At 36.7% G+C, this 23,423-nt stretch overlaps 1 pseudogene across 1 annotated transcript; it reads left to right on the top strand.

Moving 5' to 3' along the window:
* Window positions 1-11,145: 11,145 nt before the first annotated feature.
* Window positions 11,146-18,299, top strand: LOC114283632 (ankyrin repeat-containing protein BDA1-like; annotated as a pseudogene). Its single transcript, XR_014356349.1, has 4 exons — window positions 11,146-12,031; window positions 12,245-12,491; window positions 15,730-15,743; window positions 17,701-18,299. The product of XR_014356349.1 is annotated as an ankyrin repeat-containing protein BDA1-like (transcript).
* Window positions 18,300-23,423: the final 5,124 nt, after the last annotated feature.

Raw genomic sequence — 23,423 nt, forward strand, 5'->3', positions numbered from 1 at the left:
CAACCATTTGTAGCTCAGTCTGCACCTGGGACACATCCTTTGCATTATAGCTGCCTCTAAAGAATCGTCATCCAGTGCTTCTTCACCAAAGTCTTCCCTCTGGTGTGAGAAACCTTGTCCAATAGCTGGTAGATTTCCAGTGTCCTTCTTGATGGTTATCTGGTTGGCAACATGCATCTGCACATTGACTTCTCCCAATTCTTTCAAGGACAAGCTTCGAAAGTCTGGCATTATGACATTGGCTGCCACCTCTCCAATTTCTGGAAATGGATTACTGTCGATCCCCATGGCCTTTTCAGCTTTGGCTGGGAATTTCAAACTTCCTTTCCGAATTTGTTCTTGGATCCTGTCTCGAAAAACAATACGGTTCTTAGTCAAGTGAGACCAAGAATTATGCCATTTACAATATACTTTTCCTTTAAGTTTATCAAGAGATGGCATTTTAACTCCTTTTGGTAACTTAAGGAAGTTGGCCGCAAGCAAATGATCAAAAATGTCATCTGCCTTAGTTAAATCGAAAGAGTATTTCCTATGAAGGTCTTTATTTTTAAACTGTTGGTCAATTGTTGTATCCTTATGAATTAATGCTTCACAGATTACAGGTTCTTTCCCCACAATCTCTGCTGCATCGGTCTCATAATTAGGATCTCTATAATATGTCTTGTACGATGCATTATTTCGATCTTGTTCCTCCTCTAGTAATGCTTCGTACCTAGACACCTTATAAGTGAGTTCCACTAAGTCTCTGAACTCAGTTGAGTCAAATTTCTTTCGAAGCCTAAACTCTAAACCATTTTGAGCCAATCTCACGAATTTAAGCTCTGGTAAGATGACTCTACATTTATTTCGAGCCCTTTTAAATCTGGCAATAAACTGAGTAGCCTTCTCGTCAGGCCTTTGACTCAATCTTGCCAAGTCTGCCATGGAAACCTCTGGCTCCGATTGGAAGAATTGGGCATGAAATGCCTCTTCCATTTGTTGCCAAGTTTGGATAGTGCCAGGTGTAAAGTTAATATACTATACAAATGCTCCCCCAGTTAGGGAATTTGGGAATAACCTTAACTTCATATAGTCATTATTAGTAAATTCACCGCATTGAGCAGCAAACCTAGCAATATGCTCCACTGGAGTCTGGACCCCTCGAGCCATTGGTCCACACATCTCTCTAACAATGTCAGCAATTTGGTCCCTAGGGACCATATTTTATGCCTGCTGAACCACTACTAGAGGGGTAAACACAGGATTTGGTGGGCAAACTTGTGCTTGTGGTCCTCTTGGTCCATAAGGTGGTATATTTGGGACTGGTTGTCCCTGTGGTGCAGGTTGCTGTTAGGGGTGTGGGTAACCCCTTTGAGCCTGTCCTGCGAAAGGACCTACGAAAGGTGCTGGAACTAGTGTTGTGTCTCTTCCATTTGTAGGAAAACCTTCCAACCCCCCGGGTATAAATTTGAATAAGGGATTAGTGAACCCCCTTGTGCCAGGTATGGCTTCGAACATGGGATTTGGAACCATTCTTATGCCATTTTCTTGTACTGGGCCAGATCCACCAAATTGCATGGCTTCACTGTTAAGTACTGAGGCATTTTGACCTGCTATAGGCCTCAGAATAGGTTCGTACCAAGACTGAGGTGATGGTCTTTCATAGTTCATATTACTAGTTTGACCATTAAAATGTCCATTAACTTGCATAGGCTGTTTATCTCTAGCCAATCTTTGCTGAGGGACATTCGAAACTTCCTCCATGTGTCTTACGTTTGTCAGTTGGTGGTTATTCATTCGATCCAAAAAGGATGTTGCCCACCTTTCCATCGTGTTCATTAACTGCTGTCCCATGGCATCTACTAGGCCACCCCATGGATTTATTGGCTGAGGAGATGGAACAGTGGATGGTCCAATTCCTTGGTCTCGTCCAATATTACGAACATGTGGTATTTGTTCTGAAGTGCTGGTCTGTTCGACCATAAGTTCTGATAAAATGGGAGTTTCCACAGGATGTGTTATCACATTATCCTCTGGATTAGGTATCTCTACCTCTCCTTCCACGCCTTCTTCCAAGCATTCATTTTCTCCTTGTCTCCTATGTCTAGCCATTTCAATTAGTCCCACTGGGCGTGCCAAAAATATATGTTGGCTTTTTGGCTTTCGAAGGTTATTATTGTAATTGCGAGCGTGTCAGCAAGGATCAATCAGTCCTTATAGAAAATTAATTGCCAACCAATTATCAGACAATTATATTTTAGTTCTTTCAACCTCAATGAAAAGGACTTTTACTGGTGGCTTGATTTAAGAGAATTAAGCAAAATAACAATTAAATGAAGAACAGTTGAAGTATTTCATTAAAATGAAAAACTTACAATGATCCATACTCAGCCTCGCAGAGGTTTACAGCAACAATCTACTTGAAACTACTCCTATGAACGAAGTGCAGTGCAGGAATTTAAAGTACAAGAAATGTAAGACTAGAAATGTAAAACTGAAAATGTAAAATAAGTAGATTAAGACTGGTTTTTTGGATCTGAGTCTGGGGGGTTTTTCTGGCGCCTTCTCTGCTATTTATACTGCTCAAGGATGACCATTGAACTGCATTTCTAACCGTCGAACTACTCTTCCATGATCGCTAATCATGTTGCCTCCAGATTAGCTCCATTACGCCATTACTTGCAGTTAGGCTTCCCTCCTAAATTTGAATTTGAAATGTGAGTAACCGTTGAAGCCACATCACCTTGCATCTCTTTGTTGATCCACTGCTACTCAGATCTCCTAATAACTAATACTAACTGCCACGTGTACGATCAGGATCGAAGACTTGAATAGTCTTCCTATATTATCCTTATTTTGCCACACGTCGAATTGTAATTGGCTTGTACAAAATATGTAGCCAACAGTTATATTTCTCGATTTTTTCAAGATGAGCAGCATATTCCTCGTTGGTTATCTCTTCAGTGGGGATTTTGTTCGGATTTTTCTTGGTCAGGATATAGGCCACCTTAAGGAGACTAAGGTAGAAAAGCACCTTGCCTTTCTATCTCTTGAAATGGGCTCCCTTGAACCGGAAAGGCTTGTTGAGATCGCCGGTATTCTCGTTGGGCTTCTCCAGTACTGGCTCCATGAATTTTTGCTATTTGAATCTCTTTAAAATTGTTGGTAATAATTACAAATAAAACACTAGAAAATACAAATAATAAAAATTACAATAATTATTGAAAGGGCTGAGGCGCGGGAAATTCGCTATCTTTAAGGAGATTTAAGCCCTCTGCGGTTGGGCAAAGCCTCACATCGGTGCAGCAGAAAAAATCTTGACTTGTCCCCCCCAGGATACGACAGCTCGACTAAGTCGTATGGTTAACCAATACTGCACAATTGGTTGAACCAAAAGCTTTATCACATACACCCTTTTTATTTGCCTGATAATCTCACACAAAACATAATAAAGCAACAAAAAACTCCTTCTTCTTACCAAGATAAGAAGTTAGATCAATATATAAAAGTGAAAACTTGTTAGGCAAGTGTTCTTGGTAGAGAAGTTAATTGGAGACTAGACCAAGACTTGGTGAAGACTTGACTTGGACTTGGAAGACTTGATTGGTGGGCAAGCAAACTTATTAGAAAAAAAAAAGAAAAACAAACCTACGACACATTATAATATTAAAATATCTGCTAACACATTACACTTGTGAAAATAAATTCATTGTAGAGGAGTTAAAGGAAGATAGGATATACCAATAGAGGATTGGTTCAATAGTAAGACCTTCGATTTCTTCACTCAAAGTCTGAATTCGAGACTCCATAATCTCTTATTGGGGTAAACATACTTCTTAGCATTCAAAATACGCGAGGGTATTACCTTCGGCCCCAACGTAGGTGTGATGAGGTTCCTTACAAATGTGTTACGGGTACTAAGGAGTAACACTCTCTGATGAGTATATAGAGTAGTCTATCTGCATATTCATTTTTATGAATTCAAAAAAAAAAGGGGGAGGGGGAAGATAGGGTATAATGTATAAAATGTCTCGCTAAAGAAACTGTGAGCAACACGTGATCATTTTTCATGAAAACATACTTAAAGGTCTTTTCCAATTGGATAAATTATACACAAATTGAAGAACTGAAGGACAAATTGTCACAATGAAAATTACAAGCCCCAAATTGAAACACAATTTTTTTAGGCTCGTTAACATTTTTTTCTAGGATGATCTCAAAACACGTTCTCGCTTACAATAGTCTAGCTAATATAGTAGATAGGCAATTCTGGAATGCTTTAACCCATCATATATCATCGATATTGTCCGCTTTGGGCCATGCTTGCACGGATTTGTTCTTCCTAGTGGCTCATCTATACCAGAACTATTCTGGCCTAAGCACGCTTAACAGGGGAGTTCTGTTAGGGATTTCACCACCCGAGAAAAGGCCTCGATGCTATATAAAGGTCTAGGTTTTTACTTTTATAGTTGAGGAACTCCCCATCAATTCTCGATGTAGGACACGGGGACCTCACAAATTCTATCTTTAGCTAAGTTAGAGTAATGTTCCACACTACATATGGTGTCACTCGTCTTTTTGTCTCCCAAAAACTAATACAAAACAATAGATAATGCTGTTTCAGCCAATAAAAAACAAATTAGAACACCTCACAAACTTGCCTAAGGACCACAGCATAATTTTTTATATCCTTCAATCTCATGTGAAGAGAACAATTCCTATGGCTTCAACTGAGTGAAGATATATATATATATATATATATATGTCACGCCCCACTTTTTATTACTCGAAGTATTACTAATTTCATTTACTTAATTCGATTTCAGAGATAACATGCGGAAATAAACTCGTATATTCAACTCGTAGAAGTGAATAACATTGCTCTCATTCGTATGCAAGTAAGTACAACATGAGTATAATAAATAAATTGCCCATGGGCTTACATCATTAACGAACCAAGAAAAAAGGGTGCAACCCTTTTACACATATGCATTCCGCCAATACAAGAGAGGCCCCGTGGCCAACAAATAAGAAGATCCAAATCTTACAGCACATTCAGCTCAACACCTGAAAAAGATTCAACAACGTTAGATGAACATATAGTCCAGTAGGGATCTCAACATAGCCCTCAACAATAACAACTTACAGATAGCTATGTTCATGAATGCTCAATCTCATACTAAGGTAGTAATGTGACAGTTTGCACAAAATATACATAAGTATAAACTTTTCTTGAAAACAACCAGTTTAATCAACGCCATAGGCGATTCATCTTTCCTTTTTCCTTTTATTAACCCCCATTCCCAATCTTGCATAACATTAACAATTCCTTAGGAAATAAATTCACTAAGCCCACTACTCTCTTCCATTTTCCAAACATACATAGATGTGCCTTTTCAAAACATATATTTATTTAAAATATCCGTTCTCCTTCACACTTTCCAAAAGACAAAAAGACATTTTGGCTTCTTCCCGATACAATCAAATCTATACATGCATCGTTATAAAAAGGGAGATAACAACTCACCAACATGCATAAGATAAACCAATGAGGCAACTCGGCCCTCCAAAACTATAACTGACACAATCCATGATATTCCCAGACACACTGAAACATCAACAACAAAACTTTGCTCTACTAGCTATCTGCGTAGTAAACCAAAGATACACCTCTCACAACAACTTGCCAGTTTATCAGGCGCTAGCTGGAAGGGTATGGTGCCTTAGATTCTCAGCGCAATCAGTTCTCCAGGCGCAAGTTGGAAGGTTACGGTACCTCTGATTTTTAGCGCAAGGTATAATATCACCAACCAAACACAACAGGGTATAACCAACATGTATAACACATATACACAAACCATCAAGATACAAGCAATGTGTTAAAGTATATGAACACATAACTACCTCCTCCCGAGCAAGTATGCATATATAATGTATCTCAACACTTCATCACATACGATGTTCAATCAACATGGTATAATGCATGCACGACAATTCAACACAATCGTGTCATCCTCCATCGATGACCAAGGACAAAACCTCTAGATGCAAATATTTAGTACATCTATTAAAGACTCAATTACTATGAGACCACAAACCTAACAACAACATTAACATGGTAGTTAAAGATACAATCCCTCACATGTATGTGTTCAACACTCAAGAAACAACAATCCAATTTTCATACGTATTTCAAAAATACTTTTCCCATTTCACAAAACAAGTTTCATTTCCTTTTGTTTTCACAAAACCAACTCCGTCCCTTTTGTTGTTGCAAAACCAAATCCGTGGATAATAAAGCCATAACTCATATTAGTCCATTATATTCATTTCAAACTCATTCCAAAGCCATGGTTAATCCCTTAGGCATTAACACCTTCACCCAACTCACAATAACAATAGAGATTTACAACATAGGTTAACTACCCTTCATTTTAATTTACTAACTCACAATATAATTTAGGGCTTTTTCTTCTTTCAACTATAACATGCTAATTTATACTCCAATTAGCCCAAAACAACCATCAATGATAACATAACCATTTTTCAAACACCCAACCCTAGGTTCCTTCTCATGATTTCAAACAAATCCAACATGGATATGATTTTCATGCAATACAAAATTACCACATGTCTATCTATACGCGAAGTATTGAAAAGAACAAGGAAATCCCTACCTCAAATGTAGAACCCAAGGAGAAGAAGAGCTAAACTCGAAAGTGCTCCAAATACCAAATTTCTCGGATCAAAATGTAGCCCTCAATGATCAACACACTATTTGTAAAGGCCAAAGGGTAGGAGAATACTCTAACTAGATCAATCCCTAGAGAGAATGTAGGTTTTTAGTGAGAGGGGCTCTTCAATGGAGTTTTAGAAAAGTAAGAGAGAGAGAGAGGATGTAAAAAGTGATCTAAAATAGCCTAGCTGCCAACTGATATACAACTCTCCCGCTCGAGCGGATAAAAGGACGCTCGAGCGTTAAGTACAAAAATTGGACCCGCTCAAGCGCAAGAAGTCTCGCTCGAGCTCCAAGACACAAGAACAAAACACACTCGCTCGAGCGCGAGAACCAGTCCGCTCGAGCGTAGATTCTCCTCTTTCAGTATCTTCACCAACAAAGCTCACCCCGCTCAAGCGCCAACAGACCCGCTCGAGCGCGACCCGCTCGAGCGTGAAAAACACACCTGCAGAAGTTTTGCAGAGACACGAAATACTGGAACTGTGAAAATCCCGCTCGAGCATAAAGAGACCCGCTCGAGCGTACCACCAAAAATCTGGGCGACAAGGAATGGGACTAAGGCTCAACCAACCTGTTCGAAACACGCCCAACATAACCCAAAACTCTAAAACAAAGAGTAAGGGATGGAAATGAGGATAAGACAACAACAGATCCACGGAACCAAGTCCGGATTACAGTTCAACAACAACAGAGAAAACCGGGATCGCTATATATATGTGTGTGTGTGTGTGTGTGTGTGAAGTCCACTTTTCATGTAAGAAGAGAATAATATGTGTAAATTTTTAAGCGTTCTCAATATTGAACCTCTTAATTTTCCTTTGGGTTATGTAGATAATTTTTTTAAGGGACCAGCTTGTCTCCAGTTGGAGATTAAGATTGGACCGTCCAGTTCACATTGTGAACTCACTTTTAGGCCTCGTTTCAATAATCTAAATTGTTTACATTTTAGAGTATGTTGAGTACATTATCCCTATAAAAAATCAAGTCGATCAGATAATGATAATTAGGTGTTCAAATCAGTTTTGTATATAAAAAAAAAATGGACGGTGAAAAAATAAATGATTCATAAAAAATTGATTCGAAAATGTAGTTGCCATATCCAATCAATTTATTTTTTTATAAGGATAATGTATTCGACGAATCTTAAAATATAAACGGTTCGGATTATCGAAACAGGACCCAAACAGTCCAATCTTGATATCCAATTGGTGATAAGCTGGACCCATTTTTAACCCTACCATGGGAAGTGTGAAAGAGAGAATTTTGTTGATTATCAAAGGCACAAACTCTGAAGTCATTTCTTAAATTCTCTAACTCACTCATGATCAAAATATGAATCGCAAAATTATTAGATAAGAATCTATATCTATCTATATATTATATAAGAAAAATGGGGTTCCTAACCCACAAGCCTTGTGGAAGTTTCAATACCTCAATCTTAATTTTCTAATTTTTTTATTTAAAAAAAAAAACTCAGCACTTATTGACTCCTCCCCTACACACCCTTTTTAACTTCTCCCATACTCATTTAATTATTTTGGAAATAATAATTATTCTACCTTTTCAATTTCTCCCGTACCTATTTAATTATTTTAGAAATAATAATTATCCCTTAATTTATAGATTTCAAATAGAAAGATAACAAAAACATTTCATAATCTCTCCATTGTAATATCTCTCATTGATTTTTAAAAAAAAATATTAAAACTTGCCTTCATTTTCTCTCCCTCAAAAAATTAAATAATATTTTTCATGAGAATTGTGGGTATCTATCTATATCTTATATATTATATTATAAAATAACCAAAAAAAAAATTAAAAATCAAATATACAAATAGATAAAATTAATAAATATGATTTTTATTTATTTAGTTAAAATCTTTCTTTTGCCTCTCAATATCTAATTTTAAATTTTAAAAATCTTTAAAGTCTATTTAAACAAATATAATTTGAAAATATCTCACGCCATCAAACTTTAAATAAATAAAACTCATATGTCCATCACATATCTAATTCACATCATAACTTACTTAAATAATAATAATTAAAAACAAATATAAACTATAGTTAAATTAAATTTAAAAAAAATAGAAATCTACAACTCCATCTTAAATAAATTGAAAAAAAAAAATTAATAGAAACCACACAAAAATAAATAAGATAAGAATTTAGATATAGATCTCAAAAAGATATGACAATATCTGAATTTGAATTATGATTTAATAATGTAATTATCTATTTTTTTTTTATGTATATCTATCAATTTGTAATCAAATTTTTTTTAATCAATTTTTAAGTCTTATTTAAAGAATAATCTAATTAGTCATCCCAACTCCTAAACTTCGGGGGCACTAACGGAGAAGCTGATGGACTAGGCGGGGCGAGGTCTAAGTTGTTGGGAGGTAATATCCTACCACTCCATAAATTTATGGTAATATCCTACCACTCCATAAATTTATTTGTTTTTTAATTTTATTTTTTTTCCTGTGTGATTCTCTTTCTCTGTTGTTGGTTTGGTTTTGGTTTCTGTTTTAGTGAGATTTATGTGTTTGTTTACAGGTTTATATGATGGAAAATAATTGTTGGTGATGATAGTTGTAATCAAAATATCTATGCCCATTCTGTGCCAAGGATTTTAATCAGATTTTGTTTTTTAAATGAAAAACATAAAATTGAAGTAAAAAAATGGATATTAAATTTTTTTATTTTTTATTGTTATTTTATTTGATAAAAAATGTGAAAATTTATTGGGAATTCAAGATTATACTGTAACATTAGATTTTTGTATAATTAGGTAAATTTAAAACTTTTAAATATCATTGTGTTTTTTATTTTTATCCTCTTTGTATCATATTTATACCATTACTACTATTTATTAGTTTGTTAATAATAATTCAATTAATTGAAAATAAAAGCTTAGTATAACTTTTTATATATATTAATTAATTTGTTACCGCTATATTTGTATGTAATAGCATGATATATAGGAATAATTTCCAAATATAATTTCTATTTTTTTATGTGATTAAAATAGTCCATCTTAAAATAGTATATAGAGGAGTTAGATGGCTTCTTTTATCCCTAAAAAACCCAATCTATATGTTTTTTAGACTTTTTAATTTTTTAAATTGAAACATTGGTTGTTTATGTCCACAAAACAAAATTGATAAACACATATCCAAAAGCTACATATTTTTTATTTATTATTTTTTCTTTTTTTAATAGGTAGGATATTTATAAATGAAAAATATTTGACACCTCAAAAAACTTTTCATAATTTGACTTATAATGATCTTATCATAAGTGTTAATTTTTATACAAATATGAGAAGAGAATTAATCAAATTATACATTTCAACCAACTACATACTCAAATTTTCACTATTTCAAGATGTTATTTCATTATAATTTCAATTAAGAGAATCTTCAACCCTTAATATTTTTTTTATCAAATTATAATTTGATAAAAATTTAAAAAGGTGAAGCGCTGTAAATTATTATTTTTTCATCAAAATTAATGAAAAGAAAAAAAAAATTGGGATAAGAATGAAAGTTATTTTAAAAATTGATAAAAAGTTAAAGTAATTCATATCAAATCAAAATTTTTATTCAAATTTAAGATCAAATTAGATAAAAAAAAAATTAAAAGAAAATGATGAAATATTCCAAAACCTTTTTATTCTTAAAGACTAGAAATTCGCAGCAAGGATCCTCTGTCCTCAAATAACCCTGTCTCCCTATTCCAATTCATTCACTACTATTGGATCATATGAGAATCTCAAGATGTGAAAATCTCAAGACATGTCCAATAGTTGTGAGTGAATTGGGATAGAGGGACAGGGCTATTTGGGAACAGAAGATCCTTGCACAGAAATTCGTGTGCGTGCTATATTCATATTGTATTTTTAGTTTTGAAATTAAAATAAAAAGAAATGTGACTTAAATTATTGATTAATAACAGATATATCATATGAATTATTGTTAAATATCATTTCACTTCACATTTAATAATAAAATTGTATATTTGTCTTAATTATAATTTTTAAATTTGTCTATTTTCATAATAATAAGAGGTATGTCATAACTCATGTAACCTCGATTAATTAGGTTTGACTTTTTTTATTTATTACAAATTATCAAAATTGCACTAAATAGATTTATATATATTTTTAAAATTTTTTTAAACTAATAATTTTAAAAGTTATAAAATTTTATGCATATCACAAGACAACATATTCAATTACTTCAACATATTTATAATATATATTTTTTTAATTTATAAAGTCTCGTGCATAGTACGAGTTACACTAATACTATAAAAAATAGAAATATAAATTAAATAAGTCATTTTTTTATATCATAACTTAATAAAAGTGAGTTGACATATTTCACTGTGATTAGTTTAAAACAGTATGTGAATAATGTCTCTTGATTTTCGCAAGGAATTTTTATTCAACGTGAAAAAGCAAACTCTGTTAGACCTTTCACATTCTCGTCCATTTCTCTAATTGGTCAAAAGGGCTCTACTATCAAACCTTCATCTCATAAATACCAGATCACCTCCATTGCATTATTCACTAAAACCCATAAGGTAAAAAGTCAAATCAATCCCAAAAAAAAAAAAAACCATATAAAAAATATCTGAAAAAATCTCATCACATCTTCCCTATCTATATCTTTACCAGTAGGTTCTTTTTTCTACACTTAAATCTTCCATTGTTGTTGTAAGTTCTTGTACAAGAATGGATAGAAGGTTAATTGAGGCTGCCCAGATGGGTAATGTTGACCTTTTGCTCAATTTGATCAAATATGATCCCCTAATTCTACACTCTGCTTCATTAGCAGAGGAAGAGACTCCCTTACACATTGCTTCCATGGCTGGCCACCTCAATTTTGTACAACAAATACTAACATTGAGGCCAAAATTCGCCACGGAGCTCAACCAAGACGGTTTTAGTCCCCTCCATGTTGCCTCGGGGAATGGGTATCTAGAGATTGTTAAAGAGCTCTTGAAAGTGGATTGTGATTTGTGCGCGGTGAGGGGTAGAGAGAAGAGGATACCCCTCCACTACGCGGCTATCAAAGGTAGAATTCATGTTATGAAGGAATTGCTCGCTGCTAGCCCGGATTCTGTTGAACACGTCACGGTTCGGGGAGAGACTGCCCTTCACCTTGCAGTCAAGAAGAATCAAATTGAAGGGTTGAGAGTGTTGGTGGAACATATCAAGGATTTCAAGAAAGTGGGTGTTTTGAATATGAAGGATAGCATGTCAACACCATCTTGCACCTAGCTATCTCGAGAAAACAATACGTGGCATGTGTTTCCCTTTATACCCTCTTGTGTCGAGAAATTTTTCAATACAAATATTAAACCTGAATGATGTAGTAATGATATATTTCAGATAATAATCACCTTGACAAGTCTTTTTTTTTATATATTTAAAATGACATTTTAAATAGAGTTTCTTTATAATATTTTTTATTTGTATATTATTGCTCTTTTACTTATGAGATAAATTATGAACAGGTTGTCGATTTATTACTTGGCGAACATTTCGTTACTAGGGTAGTGGTGGAAGTAAATTCCTTAAACAAGAATAGCCTCGCGGCTCTTGATGTTTTACTAATTTTCCAAAGTGAAGCGAGCGATAGAGAGATTGAAGATGTTCTTAGGCAAGCTGGTGCTAAGAGAGCTAGAGACTTGCACACATCGGCACTAGCATTAACTAGCCAAAATCAGGGTGTTACAACTAATTGTGGGGACATATTTTTGGGTATTCCACGTGGCCAAGGTTGTTAGCCGAGGTACCACGTGGGCGGACCATGATGCCAATATATAGTGCAATAATACTAGAATCTGAGATATTTGGATGGAGGACTAGAGTCCTAGATGACATCAAACTACCTATTTGGATAGAGATGGAACTCTTGAGAAAGTTCATCTTAATCTGAATAGTGTGAGTTGTGATAGATGTTATCCTTGTAAAGGACAGAGTCCCATGAAGTAAGACTTCTAGGGGAAGTTGGACACTGACCACTATAAAAGTGAGGTACCCCCATGGGTCTAAGGTATGCTTTTTATGTTTTGTCTAGAGAGTTAAACACTATTTGTTATCTTTGAGAGAGACAGATTACTGACTTGATCGTCAGAGTGCCCTCGGGTGGACGAACCACGGCGATATTCTCATATTCTTGTTGGCAGGTGTTCGGGCTTAATCTATTCTGTTAGTGCTCTCCAGCTGAGTTCCTCGTTTGGTTGTGTGGTCGGAAATCAACACCCACAATTTGGCGCTGTCTGTGGGAACTTAGTAAGGATAGATGGCTAACAACGAACAGGAAGTGAGGATTGGGGATAACATCCACAGTAAAGAGGAGTAGCATGTTGATCCTAACACTGAAGGAAGGGACTATAACGGAAAAGTGCAAGAAGTGAATCCTGAGGGGAATTATGTCGCCAAAGGCCGGGAAGGGAACAAGAAGAGAAGCCGAGATGAGTACTACTGTGAAAGGGACTTTTAGGTAAGGAGGGTCAGATGCCGGAGAAAAGACGAGGAAACTAAAAACATGTCAGGTATGTTGACAGATTTACAGACAGTGGTCAACCTCATGATGTAGAACAACGTGATGCAACCGAACATCCCCATTACAGGACATGTCGGCACCAACAACCAAAACAAGTGCCCAGAAGACATGATCTCGGCCTAGATGATTAGGTCCGAGGAGACAAGAGCTCAGCTAAAGTGAGCAGATCTCGGATTCCAGATCCTGGATCCCAGATCCCATAAGACATGATCTCAGCCTAGATGATTAGGTCCGAGAAGACAAGAGCTCAGCTGAAGTGAGCAGATCACGGATTCTAGATCCTGGATCCCAGATCCTATAAGACATGATCTCGGCCTAGATGATTAGGTCCGAGAAGACAAGAGCTCAACCGAAGTGAGCAGATCCTAGATTCCAAATCCTAGAAGACAAGATCTCGGCTTAGATGATTAGGTCCGAGAAGAGAAAAGCTTAGCCTGAGTGAGTAGATCCAAGATTCCAAGAGACAAGATCTCGGCTTAGGTGATTAGGTCAAGAAGACAAGAGCTCAGCCTGAGTGAGTAGATCCAAGATTCCAGAAGACACGATCTTGGCCTAGATGATTAGGTCCATGAAGAGAAGAGCTCAGCTTGAGTGAGCAGATCTAAGATTCCAGAAGACAAGATCTAAGCCTAGATGATTAGGTCCGAGAAAAGAAGAGCTCAACCTAAAGTGAGCAGATCCCAGATTCCAGAAGACAAGATCTCGGCCTAGAAGATTAAGTCCGAGAAGAGAAGAGCTCAGCCTAAGTATGCAGATCTCAAACCCTTGAAGATAAAAAGAAAGCACACAAGTTCAGACTAAAGTCGACCAGGTTTTGCCTGTCGGCAGAAGGCCATCTATACCGAAGGGTTTTCACTAGACCTCTGTTACGATGTGTACATCCTTCCCAGGTTAAAGACTTTTTATATAAGGTCCAAAAAGAAATATGTGAAAGCCATGCAGGGGGTAGATCCCTTGCCCATAGAGCAATATCGCAGGGATTCTTTTGGCCTTACATGCAAAAGGAAGCTGAAGCCTATGTAAAAAAACGTGAAAATGTTGTTGAAATCCACCTGCAACGTGCGAAAGAACAACAATTCGGCTGGGGGCATACTAGCAACAACTTGCTAGGGCTTACAATAAGAAGGTCAGTCCAAGAGAGTTCAAGGTTAGGGACCTTATCCTGAGAAAAGTTGTCGGTAATAAGAAAGATCATAGGGAGGCCAAACTTGGCCCAAATAGAATCATCTCGGTTGCCGGCAATGAGGCATATCGGCTGAAGTAATAATAAATTGCTAGTTTGATTTTTATGAATTTGAAATCTGTGCGATAGGACCAACCAGTCCTATGACGATGTTTCTGAATGAAACATGACGAATAACTTAGACTTATTATATGGTAGAGTTGAATTATACTTGCATATAATATAGTTGAACTAAGTTGGCGATGTTTCTGAATGAAACATGACGAGTAACTTATACTTATTAAATGGCAGAGTTGAATTATACTTGCATATAATAGAGTTGAACTAAGTTGGCGATGTTTCTGAATGAAACATGACGAGAAACTTAGACATATTATATGGTAGAGTTGAATTATACTTGCATATAATAGAGTTGAACTAAGTTGGCGATATTTCTGAATGAAACATGACGAGTAACTTAAACTTTTTATATGGCAGTTGAATTATACTTGCATATAATAGAGTTGAACTATGTTGAATTCACCTAGACTTTCCATGTCGGCAGAGTTAAACTCAGAATGGAACTAAGTTTGCTTTAGAGAAACCAAGGTTGAACACCTCAACTAGTTTTTGTTTGAATCAGACTTCGGCGAAATTGAAGATGCATGCTTAACGTGAACATAAGTGACACTTGGGTTCACATTAGGGGGCAGGAAATAGGAATAAGGAATATGCTTAACACTTGTTGAAATTTTTTACAAGTTGGAGTCAGCCGAGGTATCCAGATGAGGGGACACTCGAGTTGTTGGTTACCCGAGATCGCCAACCAGTTCGTCAAACCTGGAAATACTGGAAGGCAGTAAGTACAAGTAAGGAAACAATACTTGTTTAATGTTGTTTAAAGAATTTTTATAAAATGCCCATTGGCCAAGATCACAGTAAAAGGTGAACTCCGAGGTAAGTTGGTTCGAGGTGGCCAACTAAGGGTGTACCCAAGATGAAGTCGATCTGAGGTGGTACGTGTCAGATGTGTTCTAACCCAAAGTGATTACACAGTTAAAGTATACTTGGGAGAAATACAAAAATATTCTAAGTATGGAATCATACAAGATAGTAAAGACAGAGACAAGCGTTGAACACTTAGTCAAAAAGAGGACTTGCATTCAAAAAGACAACTTGTTCAGATACAAAAGAAGGCACCTCGGCCCAAAGCAAAACAAGATATCAAGATGGAATCTGACTCCACCCTCAAATGATATATACTATAGGAAAGGGCATACAGGTCTCTCCAGGCATCATGGAATCCTCCTCCAGCCAACCTTAGATGAACGTCAGTTGGAATGAAGAATTCTTGACGGAAGTATTCTAGTTTATTGGAGAAGTTTACCCTCCATATGAACATCCCCATGACCTCGGCTAGGGTGAATTTGGCAAGGAAAGTTAGACTATGTGGGTTAAAGACCTCGACGAAACCCTAAGGACTGTTGGGTTATCAGTTTTAGGGTTCTAAGGAAGGTTTGGGGAAAAATTTTGTTTTAGTTTTCTTAAGTGTGGATTCTAGCAAATCCCAAACCTACGTCTATGAAAATATACAGGATTTAGAGGCAGTAATCTACTAACAAGCAAGAACAGACAGTATAAAACAGTGATCAAAGACTCAAGAACACGAGAAAAATAGAGCATTGATAGATTCAGGGAATGAACAAAATTGATAGAATTTGATGACAGTGTGCTAGAAGATATGTGTCAAATATAGAAAAAATGTGAAGATGGGCTCAAGTACATGAAGGACAAAATATGAGTCAAAGCAAGCAAAGGCATGTAGAACAATGGGATTCGAATATGAATACAAGATGGCAATGTAGATGCAGATACAGATACCGTGTGTGATGTGTAACAATCCACAAAAGGAATATATTTGAAAACAGTGGAGAACTGAAGTTAAAATAAAAGAAATCAAGGACTTACAAAGTGAAGCCGAAGAAGTAAATGCCAGAAAGGGATTCGCCGGAGTCAAACAAAGTTATGATTAGAACAGAACTGCTGAGTGCACACCAGAAGTGGTGACCAGAGTTGTAATAGGAATGAATATTTCAAGAACAACAATGATGGTTTGCAGAGGCCAAGAGAAAGAGAGTCTAAAGGAATAAGTAGACACGAAATGAGAAAATGAAAAGGTTTTGCTAGAATTGGAAAAAGATGGCAAAAAGTTATGATTTCGATTCCCGACGTGCCCGCGCTGACATCAAGCGGCCGGGGGCAGAACTGATACGACACAATGAGGACGTGATTGGTATGCTCCAATCTGATGATGATCATGATTGAGAAGTGCGATCTTAGTTGAGATATTGATCTCGGTTGAGATGTTGAAATTGGATGACGTCAGAACTTGTTTATTTTTGGTTTCTGATGACATGATACTAGGATCTTGATGGTCTTGAAGTAGCAAGTCATGATCACTGCTAGTAATGTGATCTCTGCTGAGATGTTAGACCTGGATGAGATAGAACATGATGGTTCTTAACTCTTGATTCTTGACGAGTGGACATATGAGTCTTTATTTCTTGGCGCCGACAAGTCACGATCTCGGTCGGAGGAGTACATGTATAGGTTCCATCACCTCAGTTTGCCAAGGTAATAGAACCTAGGGGGCAGTTGTGGGGACATATTTTTGGGTAGTCCACGTGGCCGAGGTTGTTAGCCACGGTACCACGTGGGCGGACCATGACTCCGAGATATAGTGCAATAATACCAGAATCTAAGATATTTTGATGGAGAACTAGAGTCCTAGATGACATCAAACTACCTATTTGGATAGAGATGGAACTCTTGAGAAAATTCATCTTAATCTGAATAGTGCGAGTTGTGATAGATGTTATCCTTGTAAAAGATAGAGTCTCATGAAGTAAGACTTCTAAGGGAAGTTGGACACTGACCACTATAAAAGTGAGGCACCCCTATGGGTCTAAGGTATGCTTTTTGTGTTCTGTCTAGTGCGTTAAGCACTATTTGTTATCTTTGAGAGAGATAGATTACTAACTTGATAGTCGGAGGGCCCCCGAGTGAACGAACCACCGCGGTGTTCTCATATTCTTGTTGGCTGGTGTTCGGGCTTAATCTATTCTGGCGGTGCTCTCCAGCTGAGTTCCTCGTTTGGTTATGTGGTCGGAAATCAACACCCACACCCATCAAATGACCCATTAATGCCAATTGAACGGACTTGATCTCCAGCTAGATAGTTGCTAGAGTATTTCAAATACAACAAGATTAGAGATTCGCCGAGCGAGGCACGAAACACCATGCTTGTGATAGCTATACTTATTGCCACCGCAACATATCAAGCCGTGCTTAGCCCTCCAGGTGGTGTTTGGCAAGATGATTCTCTGTCCAGTAACAACAATGGGACAGATACTGCCAAACCACATATTGCTGGACAAGCAGTCATAGGTTCAAAGAATATGGTCTCGTTTGGCTTGTTTATCTTTTTCAACTCAGTAGGGTTCTTCACCTCTCTCAGCATGATCTATGTTCTCACAAGTGGATTCCCTTTGCAATTGGAGTTGCAAGTTTCAATGTGTGCGCTCATAATAACATATGACACTTCTATGACTTTCGTGACAGCTAATAATGTCTTGTCTGTGTTATTTACTGTTGTTTCCATTGCCTTGCCATTAGTGATACCTATTGCAACCATGGTGGCAAGGAACTACCTCAAATGGCCAAGAGTTGCATTGCAATGTACAAGCCTACAAAGTGCTTGAATTAGAGGCATGTTGTTCTACTTCTTTTCTCTTTGTTTTTATGAAATTAAGTGTTTGTGAGTATTCCTCGCTTGTTATTTTCATAGGCCTGGAAGCTTATTTGGTGAACATCTATAATAAATAAACAATTGAAGCAAATAAGATAAATTTCTCTATTATCATTCCAAGTTTTTTTTTTTGTTTCAAACCATATGCCAACAATAGTTTCAAAAACAACAATGCAACCGAGCTACAAAAATTATTTTGAAAAATAATAAAATGAACTGTGGAGCAGATTTATTGAGTGTGGTCCACATCACACTAAATTTAAATTTATATCATACAATTCAATTATAGATTTGACTTTTTATTGCTTGATCAAACTTGACATACCCAACCACTTTGTCCAAAGTCAAACTAAAAACGTGCAGGTCACATAAGGGGGTTAGTCAAACACTTATTCAATTTCTTGTTATTCATCCTTTTTAATAAGTTTTTTCTTTTTTTAATTTATTTTTTACAAATCTAACACCGTCAAACTAACTTATTAGACAAGGTAACCAACCAAACCTTGACATTCATGGGATATTATTCCATTTGAACCAAGTATTTTTTATTTATTTATCTTGTGACAAAGATAATGCACTCATTTGGTGTAACAAATTTTGGGACAAAAAGACTATTTTAGTCACAAAATAATAAAATAGATTAAAAATCAATAAAATAAAATGTCATATTCAAATTATAATTATTTTATTTTTTTTCTCACAAAAATTTTTTTAAAAAAAATTAAAAACATATCTTAAACAAAATTTTTTAACTCAAACTAAAATAACTAAAAAATTAACACATATCCCAAACCAACCTGTTGATAGAGAGATAAGCAAGAGTTCTATCTATTAAAGTCCAAGTTTTCAATTATGCGGAAAAATATGCAATCAAAAGTCAAAGACTATAGCTCAAATTGTTTGACCATGATGTTGTTTAAAAAAAAAAAAAAAAAGTTGAATCTATTGAAGTCCAGGTTTTCATTGTGCGGAAAAATATGGAATGACAAGTCAAAGACTATAGCTCAAATTGTTTGACCATGATGTTGTTTAAGCAAAAAAAAAAAAAAACAAAAAATAAAAGAAGTTGACCTCAACTAAAAAGAGAAACCAAAATGTTGTTGGACTGGATTCACACCTATCCAAATGTGCATTCTGTTTGGAACTTTGATTTTTAGTTAAAAAAAATCATTACAAATTATCAAATTACATTATTTTTTATCTTTTTTTTTATATCGTTTTATAAAAATATAAAAAAATAATTAAAATAATCTATTTCTAAATGAGATTTCACATCCTTTCACTAACCAGTGAAAGTAAAAAAAATAAAATAAAAAATAAAAAATTCTGGTAGACTAGAAACTAAATTATGTACATTTAGAAATTTAAAAAATTACTTAAAATATTAAAAGAAATTTACTAAAATAAAATAATATTAATAAATAAATAAAAAAAACTCTATTTTTAGAAAAATAATCAAAACCAAATAAGTGATTATTTTCTAATTAGCTAACCGCCTATAGACGGAATCCTTAAAGCATTTTCATTACATTATTGTTTAGGAGTACCACATCAATAATATCATATGATATTCAAAAACTACTGTAACAAGCCCGCGGGGGACCTCGCTACAGCTCGGACTCGACTTTTGTTGTCACGGTTCTTAATCTTGAACCAAAGAGTCCAAATCCGGCAAATCGTTTTTGAGAAAACTGATTTTTTTGAAAGAAGTGCCAAACATGGACTGCTTTGCCAGATACAGAGTCGCCACCTAAATATTTTATTTTGGGAAATTTAGGAAACCCTGACTCGGTGCCAAAAGGCCACGTGTCCGTCATCACCAAAGTTGCCTCGGCTCGGGAACTTGGGTACGATTGGGGAAGGTCACTCCGTGAGCACTCCCGCTCGCCCGGTCATAGACCGGCCTCTACTAACCATGATATCAATTTTTGAAAACATTGTGAGTTCTTATTCCGGTTTATTAGCCTAGGTTACTATGTGATGCGTACAGTAAATAAGTATAGATTGGATCGTCGGAATTGGAACAAAACATTTCATGAATTATTCCAATTCAGATAACCCAACCTCCACCCACAGGCATTCAGACAGATATATCATATAAGCACATAGCCTCATGGTAAGCATGCTATTCATGGCAGCACTCACACACATGCAAGGATGCTAAAGCATAAAAACTTACCTAGTACTCCAAGCCAAAATAGACATTCATTAGAAATCCATGCATGAATCCTAAGTATACAGAAATGCTTAATGCAACACATGCAAAAATGCAACTAATATAGGCTCGGCTATTCTAAACATGGTATATGAAATGTTACAACTATCATGTATTCAACTTTGTAATTTGAAATACAATGCAGTTAGTATGATGTGCCGAGCCCAGTGCATGCAGTACAGATGAATGATGCAAACATGCTGTCATACTGTATGCTAATTGAAATATGCCCTAATCTAACCATCAAAAGCGGATAAATAAAAGGGAGAAAGACGTGGGGTTGGAAGACATACATCACACTCACCCACACTTATTACAGTTATGCCCTCACTCGGAGGGTCCAAATAAATATACAGTCCAAATATTACAGTCCCAAATGAAAGAATATTACAGATTTCTAATTAATTAACAAATTAACTAAGAAAGCAAATAAAACTGGCGTGCAAGCTAGGGACTGCCTTGCTTCTGATGGATGATGCATGTCCGGATTGTCTTGCGCGGAAATCCACCGGAATGCCCCAATTAGCCTCTGTTTGCACCTGTTCTTGAAATGCGTGCTAAGTTCCAGAAAGTTACTGATTCCTCGTTTTGCTGCAACAGAGAGCAGAAAAGGGGCATAGCAATGTATTTGCACAGATATATGCATGTCTCGATCCTCGTGCCACCAATCACGCATATCGAGGCATGATGGCTGAGGAATCGAAATGCACAACTCAATATAGGATGAATGCAGATGAAACTACAGCTAAAACCTAACTCCATCATGGATAATCCGGAGTGTCGGTGACTGGGGAATTGAGACACATTCCATCACTCGGAGTACGAAATGTACCTCGTTTCCCGTGCCCGGACTAACTCCTATTCCGGACATAATGCAAAATGTATGATACGCATGAAATGCAACTAATATACAATCCTAACAAACACAATGCTATGAAAATGAGATGCCTCGAAGTGCGTGCACACGGGCACGCAAACCGAGGTGATGACAGAATGCTGAAAATGAGGTGCCTCAAAATGCGTGTACACAGGCGCGCAAACCGAGGCGATGATGCGTGTCTCGAAATGCGTGCACGCGGGCACGCAAACCGAGGCGATGGCAAAATATGATGAAATGACATGAAAACATGATATGGACTTATACCAACATGAGTGAGCCTCAGCCACACTCACATGGGATGCCGGTAGATGAAAATAAAGTGCCTCGAAATGCGTGCACTCGGGCACGCAAACCGAGGCGATGACAAATGCAACGCAAATGACATGGAAATGACAAATGGGCTTATACCAACATGAGTGAGCCTCAGCCACACTCACATAGGATGCCGTCGGATAAAAAAGAAGTGCTTCGAAATGCGTGCACACGGGCACGCAAACCGAGGCGATGACAAATGCAATGCAAATGACATGGAAATGACAAATGGGCTTATACCAACATGAGTGAGCCTCAGCCACACTCACATGGGACGCCGGCGGATGAAAATGAAGTGCCTCGAAATGCGTGCACACGGGCACGCAAACCGAGGCGGTGACAAATGCAATGCAAATGACATGGAAATGATATGCAAGCATGCTAATGGAATTTCAGCAACAAAATATGGGGGAAAACAGTCCCGAAATGAAACGAAATGACATGAAATGCAAGGAAATGTCCCGAAATGCAACATTAGGCACCCGAAATGGCCTATAGCTATGCTAAACATGCACAATATGGACATGCAATGCAAAGACAGAAGCTAGACAGTCCCAAAATATGCACTTTCACAGTTGTAAACAAGGCCGAACAGCAAGCATAGATAGGGCAAAAATGGCATGCATGAAAACGGTATTTTCGAGGGTTATTGAAGCAAGTGATATAAGAAAAACCCAAACTGAAAAATTTCCTTCTACAACACTGAATATGGACCAAAAACATGAACATTTACAGTATATGGAAGCCTCAAAATCAGTATACAAATATGCTAAAAATGTGATGCAAAATGAGGCTCAAAAGGTGCTAAAACATGAAGTATACCAAATAATCACCAAACAGAAAAAAAGTGTGAATGAAACATGGAGTATAGGCCAAAATAAGACTATCTCTAGGCCTGTAAAATGGCTGAAAACAAAAGCATGGTAGGCTAACTAAACATGCAAGAAAACGAACCAAAAGTGAGATATAACATGAAGTGGCTTATGGAGGTCTCAAACCATGAAAGACCCTAAACAAAACATGAAGAATGGACTAAAATAAACACTTTTTCAGAACTGTAAAATGGCCAAAAACCTAAGCATGGTAGGCTAGCATTGCATGCAAGAATGGGGAAGAAAAGAGGAGTATAAGGGTAGGTATAACATGAAAGTCCCAAATGGTGTTGAGCCCTTCTTCAATGTTGAAGAGAGGCTCAAAATAAGCCTCATATCAGTTTACAACATGCTCGAAAATAAATTGCTCATGGGTCAAAAATAGCATGCAAAACTATGACATACAAGAGGGTCAATGAAACAAGTGTGTGATGGAGGGCTCAAACAGGGTTGAGCCCTTAATGAGAAGTGAAGATGAGCTCAAAATATGGCCCTTTTCAGTTAGGGCCGGAGCTTGAAACCCAAAAGAAGTGAGGCTTAGAAATAGATCAAGAAAAAGGTTCAAAAGGGTAAAAGTGTTACTTACCCTTGAAGATTCAAACTTTTGTTGCTTCTTGGATGGATTTGCAGCTTCTTTAGCCTTCAAGAATCCTTCCTTGTTGCTGGAAATGAGATGGTGGTGGTAGAGCTTGGTGGTGTAGAAGGAATGAAGGTTAGTGACTTAGGGTTTTTTGAAGAATTGAGAAGGAAGAAGATGGAGTTGGCTATGGAAGCTTGAAGAGGAGTTCTTCTAACCCCAACAAAGAAGGCCACCAGCTGGTTATAAGGGTCCAAAAGGGGGTGTAAAGGTGGGGGAAAAGGAGGGTAAAACTCCC

The sequence above is a fragment of the Camellia sinensis genome, chromosome 15 (assembly GCF_055761805.1).
Source record: "Camellia sinensis isolate YWXY chromosome 15, ASM5576180v1, whole genome shotgun sequence".
Taxonomy (NCBI): domain Eukaryota; kingdom Viridiplantae; phylum Streptophyta; class Magnoliopsida; order Ericales; family Theaceae; genus Camellia; species Camellia sinensis.